Below are 22774 nucleotides of genomic sequence, written 5' to 3' on the forward strand. Positions count from 1 at the left end.
CCAAGCCCGGGCGGCCCTGAGAAACGCCTCTGGCGTGGAGCGGGGGTGCCCTTCGGTCCCGCTCCCGTCTCACGACAGACCCAGAGGCCCCGGCCCCTTACGTGACAGCAGGGGTGCTTCAGAAAGAGCGGTGACAGCTCACACGCCCCCCTTGCTGCCTCGCGGTCGCGGTTACCACCCTGCCGGTCTGCTTGCTTAACCTTTAACAATAATACTCGAGGCCTTGCTGGTTCTAGACCAGGCAACGGTTTCATGGCAACTTCATACCAGAGGAGCACGGATTCCTCTTAACAAATACCGCACAGGGCACCGTGGCAACCGGCACCACAGCTCGGCCACGGTTTTCAGGAGCCTCATTCACAAGTGAGGCGATCCAGCAACGTCCGTAAATGGCGTGCCCGCGTAGAGCTGGTTTCACGGAATGTCCCCCCCCCCCTCACGCTCCTAGAAGTAGAAGGGGTCGCTCCTAGAACAGGAGAGGGCTCATCTCGCTGGAACAACTCCTCTCCCAGGGAGCCCGTCGGTCGTAAACGAGACGTTTATAAACAGGAAGGGGGGTGGGGTGAGGTCTGGGGAAAGGAGTATACACACAGGGGACAGGGGTCTGCGTTTTTGAGGCTGTTCTAAGGTCACAACCTCAGACCCGATCCACTGCTCGCACACGTGCTATCCTGAGCCGCCGGGCGCGTGGTAGCGCGCGGGTGCCCTTGCGTGTGTGTGCGTGCGTGCCCGTGTGTGCGTGCGTGCCCGTGTGTGCGTGCGTGCCCGTGTGTGCGTGCGTGCCCGTGTGTGCGTGCGTGCCCGTGTGTGCGTGCGTGCCCGTGTGTGCGCACTCTGCCCGTCACTTCGGGATCCTGCCAGAGTCTTGCGTCCCCGTGCCCTCTCTAGACTGCACCAATCCCATCCCCACCCTGAACCTTAGGGTTCCATCCCCACTATGAGGCTCTGGACCCGGTTTGTATTCTTTGGCTCTGTAGATACCTGTTGACTTGACTACTCGGTGCTAAGCACTCTTCTGACGGACGGGACCCGGGGGGAGGGGGGGGTAGATCCACGAGTGAACCAAACACACGAATCTGCCTTCTCTCCTCTGCAGGTCACGTTCTAGGATCAGATACTGCATGTTTTGGAATCGTTCCCTACATTGATCAATGGTCTCTTCTCAGATCATCCGTTTATTCCATCCCTTATTAGAGGGCATTTTTTGGGTACAGGGTTGGTGCCATCTACCTCTGTGGCTTTCTGACGACATCCTACAGAGGGGTTGTCACACAAGTCTGGTCAGCTACTTCATTCCTTGCACCGAATATAAAGCAATGAGGTTTTCAAAGGCAGCGTTTCTCAGAGGTAGGCCGAGTACCCCTTGGAAACTAGAGCGTTCGAACGACTACTGCACAGAGGAGACAGGATTCTCCCTTGAGCTTTTTTGTTTTCTTTCAACCCATCGTATCACATTCCCCGAAGGCAGGTTTTGGTGTGGTGCTATCATGTGTTCAGCCCAGGTTAATCTGCCTTTCCGTGAAAGGGGTACAAGGCCTTGGGCTCGGAACCAGCAGTCCCAAGCAATATTATCTAGCTAGAATTTAATAACTTTTGTTTTCATTGTATTTATTACTTTCACACAAGGACAAGACTAGTTTTCCATTTATGGCAGTAAAACAAATTTGTTCAAGTCAAACACTGAATGGATATAAAGAAAAATGGTAAAAAAAAAAAAAAAAACCACAACAAAACAAAAAACCTTCAGCTGGTGCTCAGATAGGGTAAAACTCCTAAAAGTGAAACACAGCCAGCAAGAATTTAGGAACATGTGGCCCAAAGTACAGCATTAACAGAAGCCAAGTTTTCCCGGTTCTGTACCTGTTTGGGCAAAATCAAATCTGAACTCTATTTTAGAACAATAGCATGCCCTGTCTGCCCAAGCTTCACTTACTGCCAGAGGGAACAGCTCCAACCCCAAATTAAAAACATTATCGGTAATCAGAGACGAAAATCCAGTTATCAGAACCTTGCGGAGTCCAACGATTGCCCCAGTTCCTGGCTTCTTAAAGGGTTAGTGCCACTTCCGTATCGGTGCGTGCCTGGCCCAGGGAGGAGAACTAGGTGAGGTTACTTTGAAACTTCAGGACTAAGGACCTCACGAATACAGAGGGAAACTACCCAAGGAGCATTCGAGAGCCGTTTGAATCAGGTCAAGCGATCTGGGTTTCAAATTCAACAGGGAGAACGCGCGTCTCCCTTTTCTAAGTTCTTAAAGAGGGAGCCAGCACGGACCCGACACGGCGCGTTATCCTCCATCCTGTGGGCCCTGCACCGGGAGAGCCGTCGAAAGAGAGCGAGCGAGCCCGCTACTCTCCCGATTCCTGCCTGCGATTAGCGTTCCTATCCTACCCAACGTGAAACGAAGAGGGTTGGGCCAAGGCAGATAGATACCTTGGCTCATGTTTTAATTTTGCGTGTTCCTCTCAAAGACCGTCAGCATTCAGTCTGCTCGGAGAAATTAAGTATCTCATTAAGAGGTGCTGACTCTTACGATGGAACCCGGCTATTTGATCAGCCACAAATGAACGCCACACCCTAAGAAAAGGCCCATCTTGCAATAAAACTGTGACCCAGTATCCCCAGCTGGATTCGCCACAAAGCCTTTAAGATACTGGATTTTCATAAAATCAGGACTTTTCCAGGCAGTTTGTCAAGGGCTGCCTTTTCCAGGGAAATGCGTACCTTCCTCTAGCGCGGGCCCTTTGCAGACCGGGAAGGGGGCTGGCACAGGGTGACTGGAAACCCAGTTACTCAGCCAGCTACAGTGCCTGGGAGTCACTGGGTCAGTCCTCCGGTTTAAGGGCTTCAGGATCCAGTATTTCCTTCCCGTGAAGGGCGGCCCTTCGGTGCCCATAGCTTCTTACGGCGATTTGCGGTTATTACAGGAAATAATAGGAGAGGCAGGAAGGAGTCCTGTAGAAATGGGGGGACGATCCATTCCTCTGATGAGGAGCCAGGGTTCTAAAGTGACCAGTGGGTGAGGATCAGGCCTTGGGGGCAGGTTCTGGTGATTCTGCACTGGGGCCTCTGGGCAGCAAGGGAACAATAGAAAGCTAACAGGCACTTCGGGGTCCTACCACAGAAAAGGGAACACGACGCGAGAGGTCTGTGGCCACAGAGACACCTTTGACTAGAGCTGGCCTCTCTTCTCTTCTTTCGTTCACAAAGTTCTCCGGAGCCACTTCCTCTGTGCCCAGTGTTGACCGTGAACTCGGGGAGGGGAGTATCCACACAGACAAGGTCCCTGTTCTGTACTTTTTGCCTTCACATTTCCAAATACCTTAAACGGCCTAAACGACTCTCTCATCGGCGCTTCATTTCCTTTCCCTCCTTCTGCCAATCGTCCACACAACTAACACAGCGAACACACCCACCTAGGATAAATAACCCAGTGACGCGTGAGTCCTGGACCTCAGAAACCTCGTATCCTGGAAGGAGGAAAACCCGGGTCGTCGAATCAAATTCCTACAGCGTGTGCAACAGCGCAAATGGAAATAATTAGCTGTCGGCGGGACACAAAACCCTTCGTACGGGGGTTAACATTCGACTTGAGTTTGGATGTAGACGAGGAGAACGGCGAGCTGTAGCGGAATACGCAGCCGCCTGTGCTAACGGGCCATGCTGCTGAGCTGAGTAACCACCCCCCCCCCCCCGCCCCGCAACCTCCGCACAGAGCCGGGTCCAGGGGCGCAGGGTCCCCCGGCTTCAGGGCGCTCGCGGAGTCAGCGGTACCGCGATTTCAACGCGCACCTGCAACTCTAAGCCTCTTGGCTCTTCGTCTCCCGCGGAGCAGAACCTGCATTTGCTCACGACTGTAGCCACATTATGGAAAATTCTCCAACGGATAACTCTTAAGTCTTCTCTAGCTGCTTCAAGTGTAGACTCAGCAGGAGCTTCTAAGGAATTTCTCATGTCTGCCCTGACTACATACAGTGCGTAGCAAAAGTGGGTCTCAAAGCTAGTGACTTCCAGTCCTGTCCACCACGGGCGCCGTGCGACTACTGCTAACGCAGCGAGCATGGAATCTTTTTGCAGTGATTAACTGACTTTGTCGCGGAGTCTGCCCGGGCTCTTCCACGGACAGGTGACTCGGGCACTTTGGAGGTAGAGTGTGGCCACCTATTTTCTGGTGGTTCTTACAGCTTGGCTGGGCATTGAAGATGCCCTGTGGAGTTACTTTCTTCCTTTTAAGCAAGAGTCTGTATGTGTTCCAACCTATACAGAACTTCTCTCTCCCAGTGTCACGGAGTTCAGGCACCAAATCAGAATGCTTGTCCCCGTGCCGTTTTTCTAGACAGATTCTCACATAAAACCTAGGCAATCTGAATTTGATTGCGGTACAATTTTGCTGGTGTTCCAGTAATACAACAGTGATCTTTAAATACACCAGCCAGTTCGGCAGAAAAACGACTCTCCACTCACTTGGGCCCCTTCCTGCCAGGGATGGTGTGACGGGAGGGGCCACGAGCTGGGAGGGCCAGGCCTGGTTTACTGTTCCTTCCGCTCTCCCTCTTGAAATTCTTGTTTTGGGACAAGGGGCCCTACATTCCATTCTCAGCCAGTTCTGTTTACAGCCACGGGCCTCTGGGTAGCGCACGGAGGGCTACTTTTGTGTGGTTTGCCTATAGGCTGGGTGCGAAAGGTGGTCGAAAGGGCTGCTTTGAAAACAAGTGGCCCACAGATCTTTGGTGCGAGCTGCTGGTTGGGGGGAGGCCGGGGCCGGAAGGCTTGCTGAAGCCTTGGGGCAGGGGTGAGGAGCAGAGGCCACAGGCCGGCCTCGCACACGCAAAACTCCAATCCCGCCTGAACCTGGGCTGGGCTCCCTCTCCCTCTCTGTCTTTCCTCTCCAAGCCACCACCTATTTTCCACTCCCCAGTACAGCGCCGGGACGTAGGCCATGGTAAGGAAAGAGATAAGAGCTAAAGGAAGGCTGGGATTCTCCGGACGGAAGGGCTCAGAGGGACACATCCAGCCTTGACAGAAAGGAGATGAGCAATCGATCCTTGTCCCGCTATGGCCGCCACAGAGCCGAGGAGGTGCTTGGGCTGTGGATGCACCCCGCAAATCTGTTTACCGGCTACAGGAAATAATGCTGAAAAATGACAATTTCACATTAAAATGCCCATGCATTTCGGTAATTCTGTACACCAGTGTGCTCCACGCTCTCTTGTCAAGCCCTCTTGTTCTCTCACTGCCATCCACTAATGACAACGACCCCCTTTTTGAAGCTGGAAGGTAATTCTTCCTCAACCCAGAATCAGGTGGCACAGGCTTTTTACTGGAAATATATACCTTCTTTTCTAATATAATTAAAGACGCAGGAGTCCTTTCCAGAAGTTCACTCTAAAATTGTGTTACATGACTCATTATCTGGCCTCTTCTGCCTGGACGGTGGTTTTGGTTGTAGCTTAGTCCCTCCCCGGCCCTCAAAAACTCTAAAAATATGAATAGACGTTTGTCACTTACATTTCCCTCTCCCTCCTACTCCCAATGATTAAAAAAGTCCACTCTGCGAGTTACCATAGCTCAGTGTGAGCTACGGATAGCTGTTCAATATTTCCATCACCTCTCCTTTACAAACGGACTCCTTGCTGCATGTGCTTTAACAGATTATCGTGTGCAATCCTCACAACTCATTTTACAAAATAGAAATTATTAGTCCTGTTTTCCAGTTGATGAGCTGGAGGCTTTTAGAGCTGACACTTTTTGTCCAAGGGCACAGAACTCTGTCTAGTGCCTCCGGCTCTGCCTGGGCTGGTTAAGCGCTCCCACGAGGGTGGAGCCTGCTTATTGGGGTCTGACTCGTGGCCCTGCCATTTCCTGGCTGGATGGCCTTGAGGAAGTCACATTACTTCTCTATTTCCCAGATTCTGTATATATAGTACAATGATCCCTATTATATAGGGTTAAGGAAAGCATTTAAAACAGTACTGGCATGTAGTGAATAGTATGTAATAAATATCCTTACTGCTGGCCCTCCAATATGCTCACAATGCTGTGGTCCATCCCGCTGTATGTCGATGAGGCCATGGGTTTCTAAACAACTTCAGCAAACTCCGAGAACCAAAACCGCTAGGGCCATTCCTGCCCTCCAGAGGACAACCTCACAATTAATCAGGCCATGAATGACAGAGGCAGACAGGAGACGTTTGCAGAGACGGTAGAGACACACGAGGACCAAATGCAACATGTAATCCTTAACCGGGTCCCGACCAGAAGCATTTTCTTTTTTTTAAATTTTGCTGCAAAAGACATTTATGGGTGAAACTGGTAAGATTTGAATGTCTGGACAGAGATAGCAGTACTATATTAATTTCCTGGTTTCTGATCGTTGTTCTGTGGTGACAGAAGATAAAACGCAGTGGTATGGGAATTCCATGCGAATTATATATGTACCTTACGGTCAACTACATAGAGAATGATATTAATACCCACACATGTGCGCAAAGCGAGAGCGCAAGCGAGCGAGAAGAGGGGACGACTGGTAAATCGTGACACAGTAAAACATTAACATTTGGGGAATGTGGGTAAAGGGTGAGGGTGCTGAATCTAGGCTTTGGACGAGCTGAGTTTCGTTCTAGCCCCCGTGTCCTCGTGCTCTTAGGCAACTATGTTGAACTCTCTGAGCCCGTTTCGTCATCTAAAATGATGGACAATAAAATCTGCCTCATTGGGACGAATCGGTCCGTAAGTTTATAGGTGGATTTACAAGCATGCGGCCCGATGAGCAAATCACAGATTTACACGGAGCAGCGCGGGCCGGGCTCTTCTAGAAGTCAGAGAAAAGCTAAGGGCCCCCCCCCACCCCGGGGGTGCGGGTGGGGGTGGGGAGAGCAGCTCAGCTGGAATATCAGGGGAGAACACTCAGATGAACGTGGCACTTGACATTAGAAATTCATTTCTGCCAATTCCCCACAGAAGAAAGGTTTTTGGCCAGAGAACACATCCTATTCTTAATTTTTTTTTTTTTTTTTTTTGTACACAAGAAAAGAAAATGTAAATACGACGAGGCGTTCTTGAGATTAATCATTTTCCATCTGCCTCTACATCAGAATCACCCTTTGGAGCTTTAAAAGATAAATACGTGCTTGGGCCCTACCCCAGGAGAACCTGATTCATCTGGTCTTGGGGAGGTCCTGAACATTCACATGTTCAAATGGCTCCACGGATACTTCTGATGTTCCCCAGACAGAGTTACTGAGAGTCGGCGCCCCAGAAATCAGGGCTGGAACGAAGCCCATCGGATGTTGTCGTAAGCGATCCGAAGGAAAGAATGCAACCTCTCCGTTACCTCGGCTTTTGCTGGTATTCGCGGTACCCTGGGGGCCCCCCGACAGGAGCAGCCTGCCAAGGAGACGGGTAATTGGCCTCACACAATGAAATGGGGTGTGTGGGCAAAATGGAGGCAGTGAACTTGAACACGGTCGTCTGGGTGTTCACAGGAAAGAAATCAAGGCAGGCTCCCAGAGTGAGTTCTATAAACGACCCACAGTGACTCGGGAAGGGATGGCGGGATGTGTTCTGTTGTTTCCCCAAGGACTTGGGCCTATGGGGCAGGTGCTGTCTAGGGTACCGTCACCGCAGGCTGACCTCATAAAAGATACTGGAAATGAAACCCAAAGAATCGTGGTGCCCTTAAGCGACAACGACGGCGACGACACGGGGTGTTTGTTTCCTGGGAAGTTCTTGTTCTCCATGTAGTACACATACATACACGCTATACTGCGTACTTCATGCACACTGCAGTTAGAAAAGCTCCGAGACGAAAATAACGGAATTAGAAAACAGCGACTAAAATTACTTAGAAGATGGGACCTTGCTTTTATAAAGACATATAAGAAAAGCAAAAAAAAAAAAACAAAAAAACAAAAAAACAAAAACAAAAAAAACCCCTCTCAGGTCAGATACAAGCTGCCAGGATGTCTAATCAGAATTTATTAGACAACAAGGGGAGTAGGAGTGGACTTTTTCGCTTAAATCTGGAAAGGAACGTTGAGAGCAAACGTTGAGGTAATTTAAGGTGTAAGGAAAAAGTGACTTCTTTATGTCCAAAGATTTGAAAGTTTGAAATGTCCAGGGATTATATTTTGAAAAAATCTTTGAAGGGCAAGCTGGAGATGTTCAAGAGATAGTCTTCACCTCTGAGAGTACATGTTATGAAAGGCAATTGCCATATTTTTCCATAGGCCATTCTTTTAAAAAAAAAAATTTTTTTTTTAATGTTTATTCATTTTTGAGAGACAGAGACAGAGCACGAGCAGGGGAGGGGCAGAGAGAGAGGGAGACACAGAATCCGAAACAGGCTCCAGGCTCCGAGCTGTCAGCACGGAGCCCGACGCGGGGCTCGAACCCACGAACTGCGAGATCACGACCTGAGCCGAAGTCGGACGCTTAACCGACCGAGCCACCCAGGCGCCCCCCGATAGGCCATTCTTGACTGTTACCAGCAAAAAAGTTATCCTGGGCTCAATACATTTGTGTGAAATTTTAAGCTTCTTAGGATGTACTTGAAGAGTCTGGTGCACAGTTGCCGGTAAAGTGAGTCGGGACGATGGGCCGAGCCGAGGTGGCCAGTGGTCCTGGTGGGGAGACACGAGGAGGAGGAGGAGGAGGGGGTGGGGGGAGACGAGTCACCAGCAAATGCTAGGAAGACAGGGAGGCTCCCAGCCGTCCTGGGCTCCATCCACCGCCACTGTCGCGCAGTCCCCGAGTACCACTTGCCCCCCAGCGAAAACCTCAGTCGGCTCTCTACTTCCCACCGTATGACACCAAGTCTAAGTGCTGGCTTGGCTTTCATAAAGCCCGACGATACAGCCACTAAGACCAGCAAGCTTTTTGTTCCAGTCGCTCTTCCTTTCCTGCCACTCAAAAGCAGAGAAAGGACTTCGCCACTTGAAATATCCTTTCTTTTACACCCACGGCTCCTGCAGGGCGAGGGATGCCCCTCTTCCCTCTTCCTACACTCCCCGCCTGGGCACATGCAGTAGAGGTCAGAAACGCTCGCGGAGTCAGTGCCGCAGGGTGTGTTTTCCAGGCTCTTCTTCACACCCTTATCACCCGCTCTTTATCCAAGCTGACGATAGGCTCGAAAGAGGCTTCTCACATAATCTCCATCATTGCCCCCGCCAGTCATGCTGAGGTTAACGGTAACAAAAGCTGACATTCATGAACAGAATGGAAAGGGCCCTGTTCCTACGCCGGCAAAAGGCTCGTTTGCAGTGAACAACTCAGGGCAGTAAGGAGCTGGAGAGGATCTCAGGAGGGAGAGGACTGAGTGGCTATATTCCTATCAAAAAAGGCCAGTGAATAGGGCTTCCAGAAAGAGACAAGTACGACAGAGACATGCTTCAATGCTGTTTCTATCAAGACTTCATCTTAACTTATTTTTTTTTTTTTAATTTTTTTTTCAACGTTTTTTATTTAGTTTTTGGGACAGAGAGAGAAGAGCATGAACGGGGGAGGGGCAGAGAGAGAGGGAGACACAGAATCGGAAACAGGCTCCAGGCTCCGAGCCATCAGCCCAGAGCCCGACGCGGGGCTCGAACTCACGGACCGCGAGATCGTGACCTGGCTGAAGTCGGACGCTTAACCGACTGCGCCACCCAGGCGCCCCCATCTTAACTTATTTTTAAGCAAGAGTGCCCCTGGCCCACAAATACTCGAGTTCTTTGAGTTTTGCAGATAGCTTAAAACAGTGAATTATCTAAAGCTTTATCAGTTTAAAGATTTCGCTTAGAAGGGCTTGATCTTTAGTTTACAGCCTTATTCTGAATTTGCCCTAGCCCCGTTAAAAGTCTAGGTAATTTAGGTTTCATATTCTCTTAAAGCACTCGGAACAGGAAGGTCAAAGGCTAAACCAGAGCCCAACCCATTAAAATAATGGCCTCTGCCTACCTGCAGACTCCTCTGGCGCGGTTTTAAAGATTAATGCAGACACATCCAAGAAGCATGGCTTCTGTCTTTGGAAACTTTCCAGGCGAGAAAGGTGGCATTGTTTCAAGATAATAACCATGATGGCAGAAATAACGCCGCTGAAAATAACGTGGTAGAGATTGCCAGTGCGTACTTCATGCCCGTTCTCTTCAGAGGATTTTGATTTCGTTGGGAGGAGCCAAGTGCAAAGCCTTCGTGACCCATGGGTGGAGGGGAGGCCCGTGACTGATTTCAGGCCAGGGTCACGTAAGCGGAAGTTGTCGGGTAGGGCTTTTCCAGGAAAGCTCCTTGAAGGCCGGCACACTCAGCTGGTAGTATCTTTTTGCCCCTTAGCCTTCAGTTCCTTCTGCCGGGGCCGAGCACAGGAGGCCACGGCAGAGCGGCCACCTTGGACCTCAGACGCAATCACGAGGGAAGGGCCAAGATGACCGCAGTGCTCTCAGGCCCGAATTCTTGAGCTGCTGAACCAGAGCCTGTCATGGCCCTGCCTCTTCACTCCTCGTGAAAGGTGAGAAAACCTCTCCCGATAAGAGAACTCCTCTGTGCTATTGCTGGCATTTCTGTTCCCAGCAGGCCGAATTCTTAGCGGGTACAAGGAACAGTAATGACCGCGACAATGACGGTTACCGACAGCGAGAGCGCTGTTCTAAACGCTTTGCAATCATTATCGCTTTTAACAGTCGCGATTCTCCCCGACCTACGATAGTTATCTGCTGCAGAGGACGGTTCTTGAACCGTTCTTGGGTTCTTGAACCTTCAGCCCGAGCTGAAGTCCGGGCCCCACAGCGAGCCAAGAAGCAGAGTCAGGGTTGGAGTCGCGCCAGCTCACTTTAACCACACGCGCTGTGCCTTCTGCCGCCCGCTAAGAAGCGAAGTCAGTCCGCCAAGGGGCTCAGCTGAGGTTCTGGGCCCACGCGAGCTGTTTTCCGGTGCCCTTCTCCGTGACGCTAAACACGCACTGCCAATTAAGCATCTCCAATAAAGATTCCTAAAACCTACAAACCTAATGTTTATCAAACAAACAAGCAAAGAGTGAAGTCCGATCCAGTAATTGCGAAGAGAAAATCTTCCCTCCGGGAGGACTCGGATCCACCTGTCCCATTCCTGCCCCGTTCCTGGTACTTGGTCAGCCAAAGTATTGTAGCTGGACCTCACCCTCGGTCTGGAAGGGTCTGGCAGGAGACCTCTCTTTGCTGATTTACTCAATCCTTATCCTTTTAGATGAAATCATCACCGAGGGAGCTAATCGGCGGCAGCCTCATCGGTGTTTTCTGTGGCACAGACACCACACCCGCCCCCTGGGACCCCTGACTCCCTAACACGGGTGGAAACGATCTGCCTTCACTGGGACACACTTGGGTTGAGTTTGAAAAAAACAAAAACAGAAACAAAACAAATCACTCTGAAGCTGCCGATGAGTTTTCAGAGGCCTTTCCAAGGATGGAATGACCTTTCTGGTCAAAACTGCACTTTCGATCAATCGCAACAGCAAACTGGAGGGAAATTTCGAAATACTGGCTAGGACAGTTAGGTCCACTGCCAAATAATTGAACAGTTTGGAAAATCAGAATCCCAGAAATGAAGCCCTGAGAAAATTCCACGTCCAAACCAGACGTGCGTGTGACAGATCCAACCAGAAGGAGGCGGCACCAGTTACCTACGGATTCTGGTCTCCGTCTCCCTCTAACCTCCTCTCTGTCCTGCCACTGGCATTTTCTTCCATCGCTCCCGATTCAGAAAACAGGACGCAGGCCCTTCACGACCCGGTCTAAGTCAACTGTTCCGAGTTCTAGCAAAACGCCTCCGTCCACTGACACCTGGTCAGACTAACCAGCTACATTCAGCGGTCTGAGCTTCATAGGTAAAAGATTCACCGAAGGACATAAAACACCAAAAAGAAAATCACTTCTTACACCAAAGGCAGAAAGATCAACTCTCTGTCGCTTGGGACTCTCTTTCTTTTGAAAAGCTTATAGCACAAAAGGGAAAATGGCTTTGCTATTTTGGGCCGCTTCTTTCACTCTTGTAAATGACATCTGTAATGTCAACATTCAGCGAGAGCTATTCGGAATTTGGCACTTTTAATTCATGCGAAAATGCCAATTCCACTGAGTAAAGAAGATATTAAAGTTATATTCAACATCAAGTGCAAATATTTCATCAAAGTGGGTTCAGGATAAAAATGTTAATTATATGTAAAAATTAAATACCACCTTATGAATCACTTGTCTTGGCATCATGGAAAATTTTTCAGCCTTCTCCAACAAGAGTGTCAGATCTTGGGAACAGTAATTCATAAATGGCCTGATTCCACAATGAGTCAGAGTGACTAAAATACTCTGGATACATGTTTCACTTATTTATATTGTTGGGTCAAAACCACAGTTTATTTAATTAGCTGTGTTGGTAACATTTTTTGAAAGAGCTCCGTTTACCACTTTGTACCCTCTCAGTGTGCCCCCGTGTTGTTGACACAAGAGACTGCATAGACAGGATTAGTGGGGGTACTGTGGGTACCCTAAGTCTTCACAACCCACAAAAGGAAGCTCAATGAAATAGGCAGTCACCGTGATTAGATTAAAATGGAGCTGCTTCTCTTGAACAAATGGTCTGGGCACCAAGGCAAGACCTTCCTGAATCTTTGACCCTGGGAATTCTAAAATAATCTCTTTCAGTGAACGGGGACATTATATTGAAACCTGAAATTATGGGAGATGATGAGAATGGAGCTTTTTTTTTTTTTTTAATGCTTATTTATTTTTAAAGAGAGGGCAAGAAAGCGAGTGGGGAAGGGGCAGAGAGAGGGGAAGAGAGAGAACCCTAAGCAGGCTCTGGGCTGTCAGCATGGAGCCAGACGTGGGGTTCAAATTCACAAACCGTGAGATCATGACCTGAGCCGAAATCAAGAGTCAGATGTTTAATCAGCTGAGCCACCCAGGCGCCCCAAGAATGGAGCTTAATTAACAAAACCAAGCCATAAAAATCTAGAGTTTTAACATAACCTCTTTTACTTCCTTTGAAAATTGGAGTCCTTCAGATTATAGAAACTTAATCTCTGGTTTAAACTTTAGCGCTAAATATGAGCCAAAGGCCTAAGGACCCTGAAGCTAAGATGAAGTAAGCACTTTTGCAAATTAGCCTTGATGGTTGTTACATTCATAAAATATTGGAAGAAGAGCTAGTAATCCATGTCGTTTTATCCTTTTAACTCATCGATGTTTCTCTTATTTGTGGTTTTTTTTTTTTAAATTTTTTTTTTAACGTTTATTTATTTTTGAGACAGAGAGAGACAGAGCATGAACGGGGGAGGGTCAGAGAGAGGGAGACACAGAATCTGAAACAGGTTTCAGGCTCTGAGCGGTCAGCACAGAGCCCGACGCGGGGCTCGAACTCACGGACCGTGAGATCATGACCTGAGCCAAAGTCGGTCACTTAACCGACTGAGCCACCCAGGCGCCCCTCTTATTTGTGGTTTAAAGTTAGCAGTGGAGGGGATCTTCTGAGGTCTTTAGTGACACCTGGGACTTTACCATGTTTCGACTTTGGAAATTGATACTCAAAATAATAAAAAATATTGGCCTCTACCCGCACAGTTACTGCCTATGATTTTGGTCTAGGTATATCGATTTAAATGTGAAGCAACGTTTCTAAGTTGGGGCAAGGTGAATCTAATCTTTGAAAATGTGAGGGCAGAGAAAATGCCCTAGAGGCCCGCATGACAGTTCCTGCATGGCTAAAATATCATCTATGTAAATGAGGAAAACTAATAGGTATTCACCCGAGTGGAATGTAAACTTAGCCATAAAATCTCTGGCTGTGAAATGCTTATCGTTTCATTAGCTATTGTTCCCAAAGGACTAGTGAAAATCCCTATATGTCACTTTGAAATGAAAAAAACAAAAACAAAAACACTTTGCTTTATTTCCTTTTTACTTCTAAATCTGCTGTTTATATCTTTCTTTCAAAAACCGTATCCTCGTTTGGATGACAGTGGGAAGGCACGGGCTAAAAATGAAAATTTCTTGACCTAAGGTTTCATTTAAAATATTGTTGACCTGGCACTGCAATGTTAGTATCAACGCCCAGTGATATTTTACGGGATAGCCATTAAGTAATGAAACTTATTTCCATAATCTATCACTGGTTCCCTTTACTGGGCTATTAAATACCACTAGGGTTTTAGTGCTGAGACGTTTCAGGAACATATCATTCAGATGTGGTACACAGAGAAGTTTGGTTTATAAAGAAAACCTTTGGGGCACCTGGGTGGCTCAGTCGGTTGAGCGTCCGACTTCGGCTCAGGTCACGATCTTGCGGTCCCTGAGTTCGAGCCCCGCGTCGGGCTCTGGGCTGATGGCTCAGAGCCTGGAGCCTGCTTCCGATTCTGTGTCTCCCTCTCTCTCTGCCCCTCCCCCGTTCATGCTTTGTCTCTCTCTGTCTCAAAAATAAATAAACGTTAAAAAAAAATTTTTTTTTAAAAAGAAAGAAAGAAAACCTTTGTTTTCATTTCATTCCTAATCAGTAGATATGCTTCATTAGGCCCCGCTTGACTCACAGAATTCTTGGTGGCACTTCTAAGATTAAATCACAACAAAGAATTATTGGCATAAAGGTGGTTCTGCTGAAAGCGGCCGCGTTCTAGAGGACCTGCCTCGCTACCAGGAAAATGCCATCCAAATCCATCTTGTGAATTGTGAATCCATCTTTTCTCGCGAAAAGTATATTCGTAATTTCTACTGCGCTTCTTACGGCTGTTGGCAGCCAGATGGCACTTTTTGTTATAACTGGGATACTGGATGAGGAACTCCTCATTCCTTCCACAGAGGTTCCACTGGCAACCACTGATATTTTTTTTTTTTTTACTGTCTCCATGGCTTTTGCCTTTTCCAAAAGGCAAATATCTATGAAGAGATAATCCGCATCATATTTTGTGGATATCAACAATCTACAAGCTGGTTCTAAAGTGTATACGGAGAAGCCAAAAGGAGACACAGAATAGCCAACATAATATCGAAGGAATAAGAGCAAAGTTGGACGACTAATACTACCTGACTTCAAGGTCTACCACAAAGCTACACCAACCAAGACAGTATAGATAAATGAAAAAATATATAAGCCGAGACATAGGCCTACATAAACACAGCCAAGTGTTCTTTGACAAGGAAGCAGAGGCAGCACAACGGAGCAAAGACAGTCTTTTCGACAAATAGTGCTGGAACTGAACATCCACATGCAAAGAAAATAAATAAATAATAAATAATAATCCAGACACAGATCTTACACCTCCCACAAAAATTAACTCAAAATGGAGCAGAGACCTAAACGCAAAACACAAAACTATAAAAACCCTAGAAGATAATCTAGAAGAAAACCTAGATCGACCTTGGGTATGGTGATGACTTTTTTTTTTTTTTTTTTAATGGTGACGACTTCTTAGATACAACACCAAAGATCCGATCCGTGAAAGAAACAACTGATAAACTGGAATTCATTAAAATCAACATCTTTTGCTCTGCAATAACAGTGCCAGAAGCATGAGAAGGCAAGCCACAGACTGGGAGAAAATATTTGTAAAAGACACATGTGACGAAGGACTGTTGTCGAAAACATACAAAGAACTTTAAAACTCTAACGATAGCAATGCAATTAAGACACGGGCCAAAGACCTTAACGGACACCTCACCAAAGAACACATACAGATGTGCACGTCATACGTCATCAGGGAAATGCAAGTTAAACCAACAATTAGATGCTACTCCTCCCTGTGAGAAGGGTCAAAATCTAAGAACACGGACAACAGTCAATGCTGGTGAGACTGCAGAGCATCAGGAACTCTCATTCATGGCGGGTGGGAATGCAAAATGGTAGAGCCACTTGAGACGACAGCTGGACAGTCTCCTACAAAACTAAACACACTCTTACCACATGCTCCAGCAACCGCACTCCTTGGCATTCGCCCAAAGGACCTGAAAACTTATGTTCGTACCAAAGCCTGTACGTAGACATTTGTAGGGGTTTTGTTCATAACAGTCAAAACTTGGAAGAAACCAAGATGACCTTCAGTAGGTGAGTGGGTAAGCAACCTGTGGCACATCCAGACAATGGAATATTATTCAGTACTAAAAAGAAATGATCAAGCCCTGAAAAGACATAAGGGAAACTTAAATACTTACTACTAAGTGAAAGAAGCCAATCTGAAAAGGCTACATACTGGATGCTTCCAAACATATTATCATTCTGGAAAAGGCAAAAACCATGGAGACAGTAAAAAAAAAAAAAATTTCAGCGGTTGCCAGGGGCTGGGGAGGAGGAGGGATGAATACACAGAGAACAGAAGATATTTAAGGCACTGAAACTACCCTGTATGATATCGTAATTGTGGCTACGTGTCATTATATGTTTGTTCGACTCACAGAACGCACAGAACAAAGGTGAGCTCTAATGTAAACCAGGTTCCTGAATTGTAACAAATGTGCCACTCTGGTAGGGGATGTTGATAATGGGGAGGCTATGTATGTGTGGGGGCAGAGGGTAATAAAAAATCAATCTACCTTCCACTCAATTTTTCTGTGAATCTAAAACTGCTCTAAAGAATGACGCCTATTAGACAACGGCACCAACAAAAAAAGTATAATGTTCATAACGCTAGATCATTAACTCATGATTTAGTACCATGTGATCCATTAAATTACACACAATACTATTTTGCCTGTTGTCATTTTACATGTAATTGTTTCATTTTCTTAAAATGTTAGCTCCGTGAGATCAGAAACTGAATCTTACATAGTCTTTCCCCAGTGATATATGCAAAGCTTTTGGCAAAGAACTTTTAAGGTCCTTAAATAAAACGTGATGCAAAGAAATAATACAATGAAGGAAGTTTTCTGAATTTGAAATGTAGTTAAGTAGGTGTCCAAGAAATATTTTTTTGAATTAATACATCAGTGAATAACAACAGATGTTTCCAATCTTTTTTTTTTTTAATTTTACATTTATTTATTTTTGAGAGACAGAGTGAGACAAAGTAAGAGTGGGAGAGGGACAGAGAGAGAGGGAGACACAGAATCCTAAGCAGGCTCCAGGCTCTGAGCTGTCAGCACAGAGCCCACAGATTGTGCTCGAACCCACAGATTGTGAGATCATGACCTGAGCTGATGTCAGGTGCTTAACCAACTGAGCCACCCAGGCACCCCTCAATTTTCTTGACCCTAACCATTTTAAATTTCAGTTTCTCGTACTGACTTTGAAGATAAGCATCCTTCCTATGAAATGTGATTGGTCGGAACACATTAAAAAGAGAATGAAATAAAGGTAGTTTAAGAGGAAAATTTATGCCACAAACTCGATGTAGCAGAAAAGCATATTACACTACCATTTGCCCGTCCTTCCAATGAGAGGTCAAATGCCCCAACTAACTACTCCCCCAGGTATGTTCAGTCCATTGCAAAAGTGCTGGTCTATTCTTCTGAATTGCTTTGACTAGATTTTCCTTTCCTCAAGCAAAATCTGAGTACAATCTAAGAACCCCCAGGTAAGAAAGGGCATTTGGAAAACAGGTGTTGCTGAGTCAGAAAAACCCTAGGGAACTCTGTAAGTGACCTACTATTTTAAGGTTTTACTCTCACTCTAAAATGGTGACAGAAGAAAAAAAAAAGCCACAGACAGTATGTTATGGGGTGTCTGGGTGCCAAAGGGATATCAGAACAGAAGGAAATGAATAGGGGAGAGATGAGAGGAGAAAAACGCATTTAATGGCATAGCACTGTTGAGATGATCACTCTTTTATTAGCCTTCAGAAAATAAAAATTTCCAAATGATCGGGATGTTTCCAGTTTGTTATAGGAGAGAAGACTCGGCCTGTGCCTAGACACCTTGTAAGATCAGCTAGCTGTCTATGTTTGAACTCTGCAAGGCGTTATCATATCACATCCTATTACGTCAAGTCAGTTATCGTGTTAACTGAATCACCAATACACAGAAATTTGCTTCATTATTTATTACCATCTTGATGGGAAGAAAGAGGGATCTTATAAATAAGATCATAGATCTTTACAACATGGATGGAGATCTGTATTTGACTGAATCCTTAGTACGTACCCGAGGAATACAAGCAAATAGTACATTATGTGTTATAACCTGTGTCAAATATACGTACACACATGAAGTCTGTACTCTTGCTACTAATATACCAACAGCAGCAAAACCAATAACAGCGCTCATTTATTGGGCGTTTGCTGTATGCCACGCCCCGGGCGATACCCTGTGGCAGACACTTAAGATTGGGTCTCTCAAGTCCCGTTTCGTCCTACATCTATTCGGTAGCTGGAAAGCTACAAACTACATTTCCCATACTCCTTTGTGGCTAAGGCTCCTGTTACGAACTAGGCCCCGCTAATTTAGATGTGTTCACGAGAAATCAGAAGAGAGGGGGCAAGACCAAGGTCGTCTTCTTACTGCTGTGAACGCTGGCAGGCAAATCAGAGAGAGAAACGTGTGAGTGCCTGAGCTCAGCCTTCCCGTGTCTTGTCCTCAGGGTCATGGCTTACAGGTGGGCGTGTCGGCAGCCGTGGCTGACCAGGAGAAGCTGCCTGACCCCCGGACCACAACCACGGCAATCTGGCATCAAGTCGGTGGCCTTGTGGCATCTCCCACCCCTCACTGATTTTCCCTGTCTTAAACCCCTTTCTTGAAATGCCTGGGGTGGTTTTCTGTTTTCTATACGGAACTCTGATGATACGGTCCTTTATATATATTGTCTCATCTAATACATACTGTGAAACGTCATTATTTCTCTTCCACAAGCAGGGAAATTAAGTCTGAAAAGAAGGTAATTTTTCTCCTAAGTCACAAAATTCGCGGATGGAGAAGTTGGGGATTCCAACTCTGATCACCGGATTCCAAAGCTTGTGCTGGGAGCTGCTGCATTTCCTACGGGCCTGCCTTGTACTTAACATTTTAATTAAGGCTAAGGGAAGCCCATTTGGCATGGTAAGGTTCAAATTCAACTTCGAACTTTGGTCTACCTTTGAACTCAAGTTCAAATCAAGTAAAACTTCTTGAAAGCTCAGCCAATTTCTCTTTCCACTCATCACTTCTGCGGGCTTACGGACTTTGGACTGACTTAGAAACAGAAATGCTGGTCTTGCAATATCTTCAGCTTAGTCAGAATGAAATGGGAAGTCTTGTTCTCCTGGGAAGGCGCTTCTCAGAAGTCTTCAAGCTTCTGGTTTTGGTAAAAAGATGTTTCATGCCTTAGAGCAGTACATTTCAATACATTTTCACTGGTCATTGAAAAAGGATAAAATGCACTTTTGGTCGTCAGGGAAAGGGAAAGGGAAGGAAAAGGAACACGTGCGAACTTGGTAATTCTAAAAACCACCGATCTGCTCACCGCGGAGATACAGAGAGTGTGGCATATCAGAAAACCCCAGCACTACTGGCTGGGAGACCAGTGATGTGTAGACTGAGCCACGCAACCTTAGGGGAGCCGCCTTCCTCACCGGGGGAAACAAGGCACTTAGATGTGAAGCTGATTTCTTCAAAACCTGGAACCATGAAACATTCGCGCAGAAAAGGGGTGCATGTGGACCGTCTCCACTGTCGTCACCTCCTGGCACACACAGAGATGCCAGCTCTTGCGTGGGGCGCCGGGGCCACACAGGGAGCAGTCAAGACCGCAGGAGCTGCCTGGGGTCTCCGCAGATCAATTTCCCGGCAACTTTGCGGAAACGCTGCGCTCAGAGAATCGCCAGCTCACCAGATGGCACCCAGGGAAACCAAAGCAGGTTTATAACAACCCACAAACTAAAGTACGTGCGACGGATGTATTTTCAGGAGGAAAACTCTTTCCCAATTTGTACTCTTCAGTCCACTTTTTCACACAGTAACCAGGGAGATCCCTTAAAAAGTACAGACCTGATCACGTCAGTGCCTGAGCCCCCTATCAAGGGCCTCTTGTCATTCTTAGAATAAAGATCCACATTCTGAAAATAGCCCTCTAGGCCTAGCGTGGCCCAACCTCCGTTTCTCCAGGGTCATCTCATGCTGTTCTCACCACTGCACTTTATGTCCTTTCTTTCCTTCCCTAAAACACACAGAGCACTTTCTGCATCAGGGATTGGAAGCCCGGGGTCTCTTTTTACCTTCTTTTCCAGCTGACACTTCACAGATTTCTTCAGGTCTCAGCTCACACGTTAATTGCCTAAGAAAACCTTCCCTAGGGGCGCCTGGGTGGCTCAGTCGGTTGAGCGTCCAACTTCGGCTCAGGTCACGATCTCCCGGTCTGTGAGTTCGAGCCCCGTGTCGGGCTCTGTGCGGACAGCTCAGAGCCTGGAGCCTGCTTCGGATTCTGTGTCTTCCTCTCGCTCTGACCCTACCCCGTTCATGCTCTGTCTCTGTCTCAAAAATAAATAAACGCTTAAAAAACAACAACAAAAAAAAAAACCCTTCCCTAATCCCCCTCTACATCAGGTTTTCCTTGTTACAGCTCATCCTTTTATTCCCTAGAAGTGATGAGTTTGAACGTGCTCATTCCTTTTTGTGATGATCTGATTAACGTCTGTTTTCCTCATTAGACTCCAAGCTCTGAGCAGGGACAGTATCTCTTTGGGTTATCGCTGTCTCCTCAGACTTTACCATAGTGGCACAGGCCATTTATGAATGACTGGTACCAAGATCTGATACTCTTGTTGGAGAAGGCTGGACAACTTTCCATGAGACAGGACAAATGATTCAAAGAGATTTGCGATCAGTTAAACATTTGTTCAAGAAATGAATTTATGGTTTTGTTTTGGCTACATACAGCAATTTTCCCAGCAACTATAATCTTTGAACTCACATAGTTCTGTACATCGAATTTCTTACGACGTGAACTATGAATCTGGTAATGCTTTAATTCCCCTAATTAATGAACGGTATGGTCGTGCACTTAGAATCTTTCAGTGCAAATATTCTCTACACCTTTTGGATCATGGAACATTTTGAGATCCAATACAATCTTTGGATACTGTTTCCAAGAAAATGAATACATTCACATTTTACAAACAATCTCAGGCAATCAGTCCATGGACTAACTACGAATAAATTTCAAGCTCCTGAATATGGCAGAAGATCATCAATTGGCTTGATCCTTAGCTCCTTCTCTAAGTTCATCTGCCGTTCTCTTTTAAGCTCTAACAGAGGAAGCCCCATGTGGTTTCCCAGCACACATACCATTTCCTCTTTGTGAAATGTCACATCTATCCTCTGATACTTAGAGCTGAGCTCGCATCCTCCAGGAGGCTCACCTCACTCTGGTCCTGGGAAACGAACGGGTACCTTGTGGGGCCTCCCATGACACCCACTGGGGATGAGCCCCCTCGGATTTACTTCATGGTGTCAAAATTATCTCTTTAGATTATAGTCTTTCCCAGAGAATATTACATTCTTTGAGTGTGAGGACTTCTTAGACACTCCTCCCCCAAACGTGTGGAATAGTGAATGGCACCAACAGGCCTTTAATAAATGTATGTTAATCTAAACTGCTGATGGACCAAACTTAATGGTAGGAGACCTAAGAGAATCCGTAAGTAATATTCTATAAATAAGAAGACAAACCGGAATACCCATAAATGGGATATCTGCAGTGTATAATCACCAATGAAGCCTACTAACACAGAGAACGCAAAACAAAGTTATTTCACCCTAAAAAAAAAAATCCAGCCTAAGACATCAATGTCAGTAGGGGTATCTGTTACAGAAAATCACCATGGAACCAACAGAACAACGGATTCTTCATTAAAACAGTTGGAAGGCAATACTCCGAAAATGTACCATTACAAGGTCCTTATGAAAGGTTCGGTTCCACACTGTGCACTATTGCTGTATAAGGTTTTACAGCTCCCACTGCATCAGCAACGGTGAGCAGCAGAGTTTAGTTCTCAGGTGGTGATTGTACAGTAACCGAAAAGTTAATGTGTGGCAAATAAAAAGAACTTTGCACTGACAGTTATGTGCGCTGATATTCCAAGTAAAGAAATTATTTTTGCTGTTTTAAACCTGCAGCTGTCGTTCATTTACCCAGCAGACTGAGCTATTTGTAATTCTACAGTTAATGCCAGTGGACCAGTGGTTATCGCTGGAAGGACTGCCATTTATTACACAATAGCCTATAAGCATAATGCATCCCGGACTCGTAAATTTTATCGGGAAAGATCCAATGAGATGACTAATTTACACATTTCTGTCTTGTGAACCCTGGAACTCTTCTCTCTGATGCAGATTCATTTGTTGCCATAAGTCCAGTTATAGCAGCACTGTGTGGGGGTGGGGTGGGGGTGGGGTGAGGGTGGGGTGGAGAAGCTTCCGTGGAAGAACAATTTTTAACCCTGCCTCCCACCCCCTGTGGGGAATTGATATGCTGACTTCCTCTCCCATCTTTATCTGGCCCTCGCACCCAATCAAAGATATCACTGACAGAGTAGATTATGTTCTGTACGTACGACAGGGGAAGTGAAAAGACCGAAAACCACCAAACAAGGAAGAGTGTGCTTACAACAAACATGGAAGCCATCATTTTTGTCGATCTGAATTTAAAAAGACTGAATTCTGTGGGACAGGTGTCGGCACACAGAGCGCATAATGTAAGTGATGGGAACTAAACTGTGAAACATGGTCGACACTGGGAGTAAAGGGGAGGTGGAGAGATCTAGTATTTAATATCATTGGGAGAAAAAGCCCAAGACTGCGCACTTGCCTCCAATAACAAAAGAATCTGTGGTTTTTCAAAGAATCAGCCATGATTTTCCAAGGCAAACTTCCT

General features: G+C 46.4%; 1 protein-coding gene across 2 annotated transcripts in view; it reads right to left on the bottom strand.

The window, feature by feature from the left end:
- The window catches only part of NME7 (NME/NM23 family member 7), a 262956-nt gene that overhangs the window by 961 nt on the left and 239221 nt on the right, over nt 1-22774 (bottom strand). The window lies entirely within an intron of this gene.

This window comes from Neofelis nebulosa, chromosome 15 (genome assembly GCF_028018385.1).
Source record: "Neofelis nebulosa isolate mNeoNeb1 chromosome 15, mNeoNeb1.pri, whole genome shotgun sequence".
In the NCBI taxonomy this organism is placed as follows: Eukaryota; Metazoa; Chordata; class Mammalia; order Carnivora; family Felidae; genus Neofelis; species Neofelis nebulosa.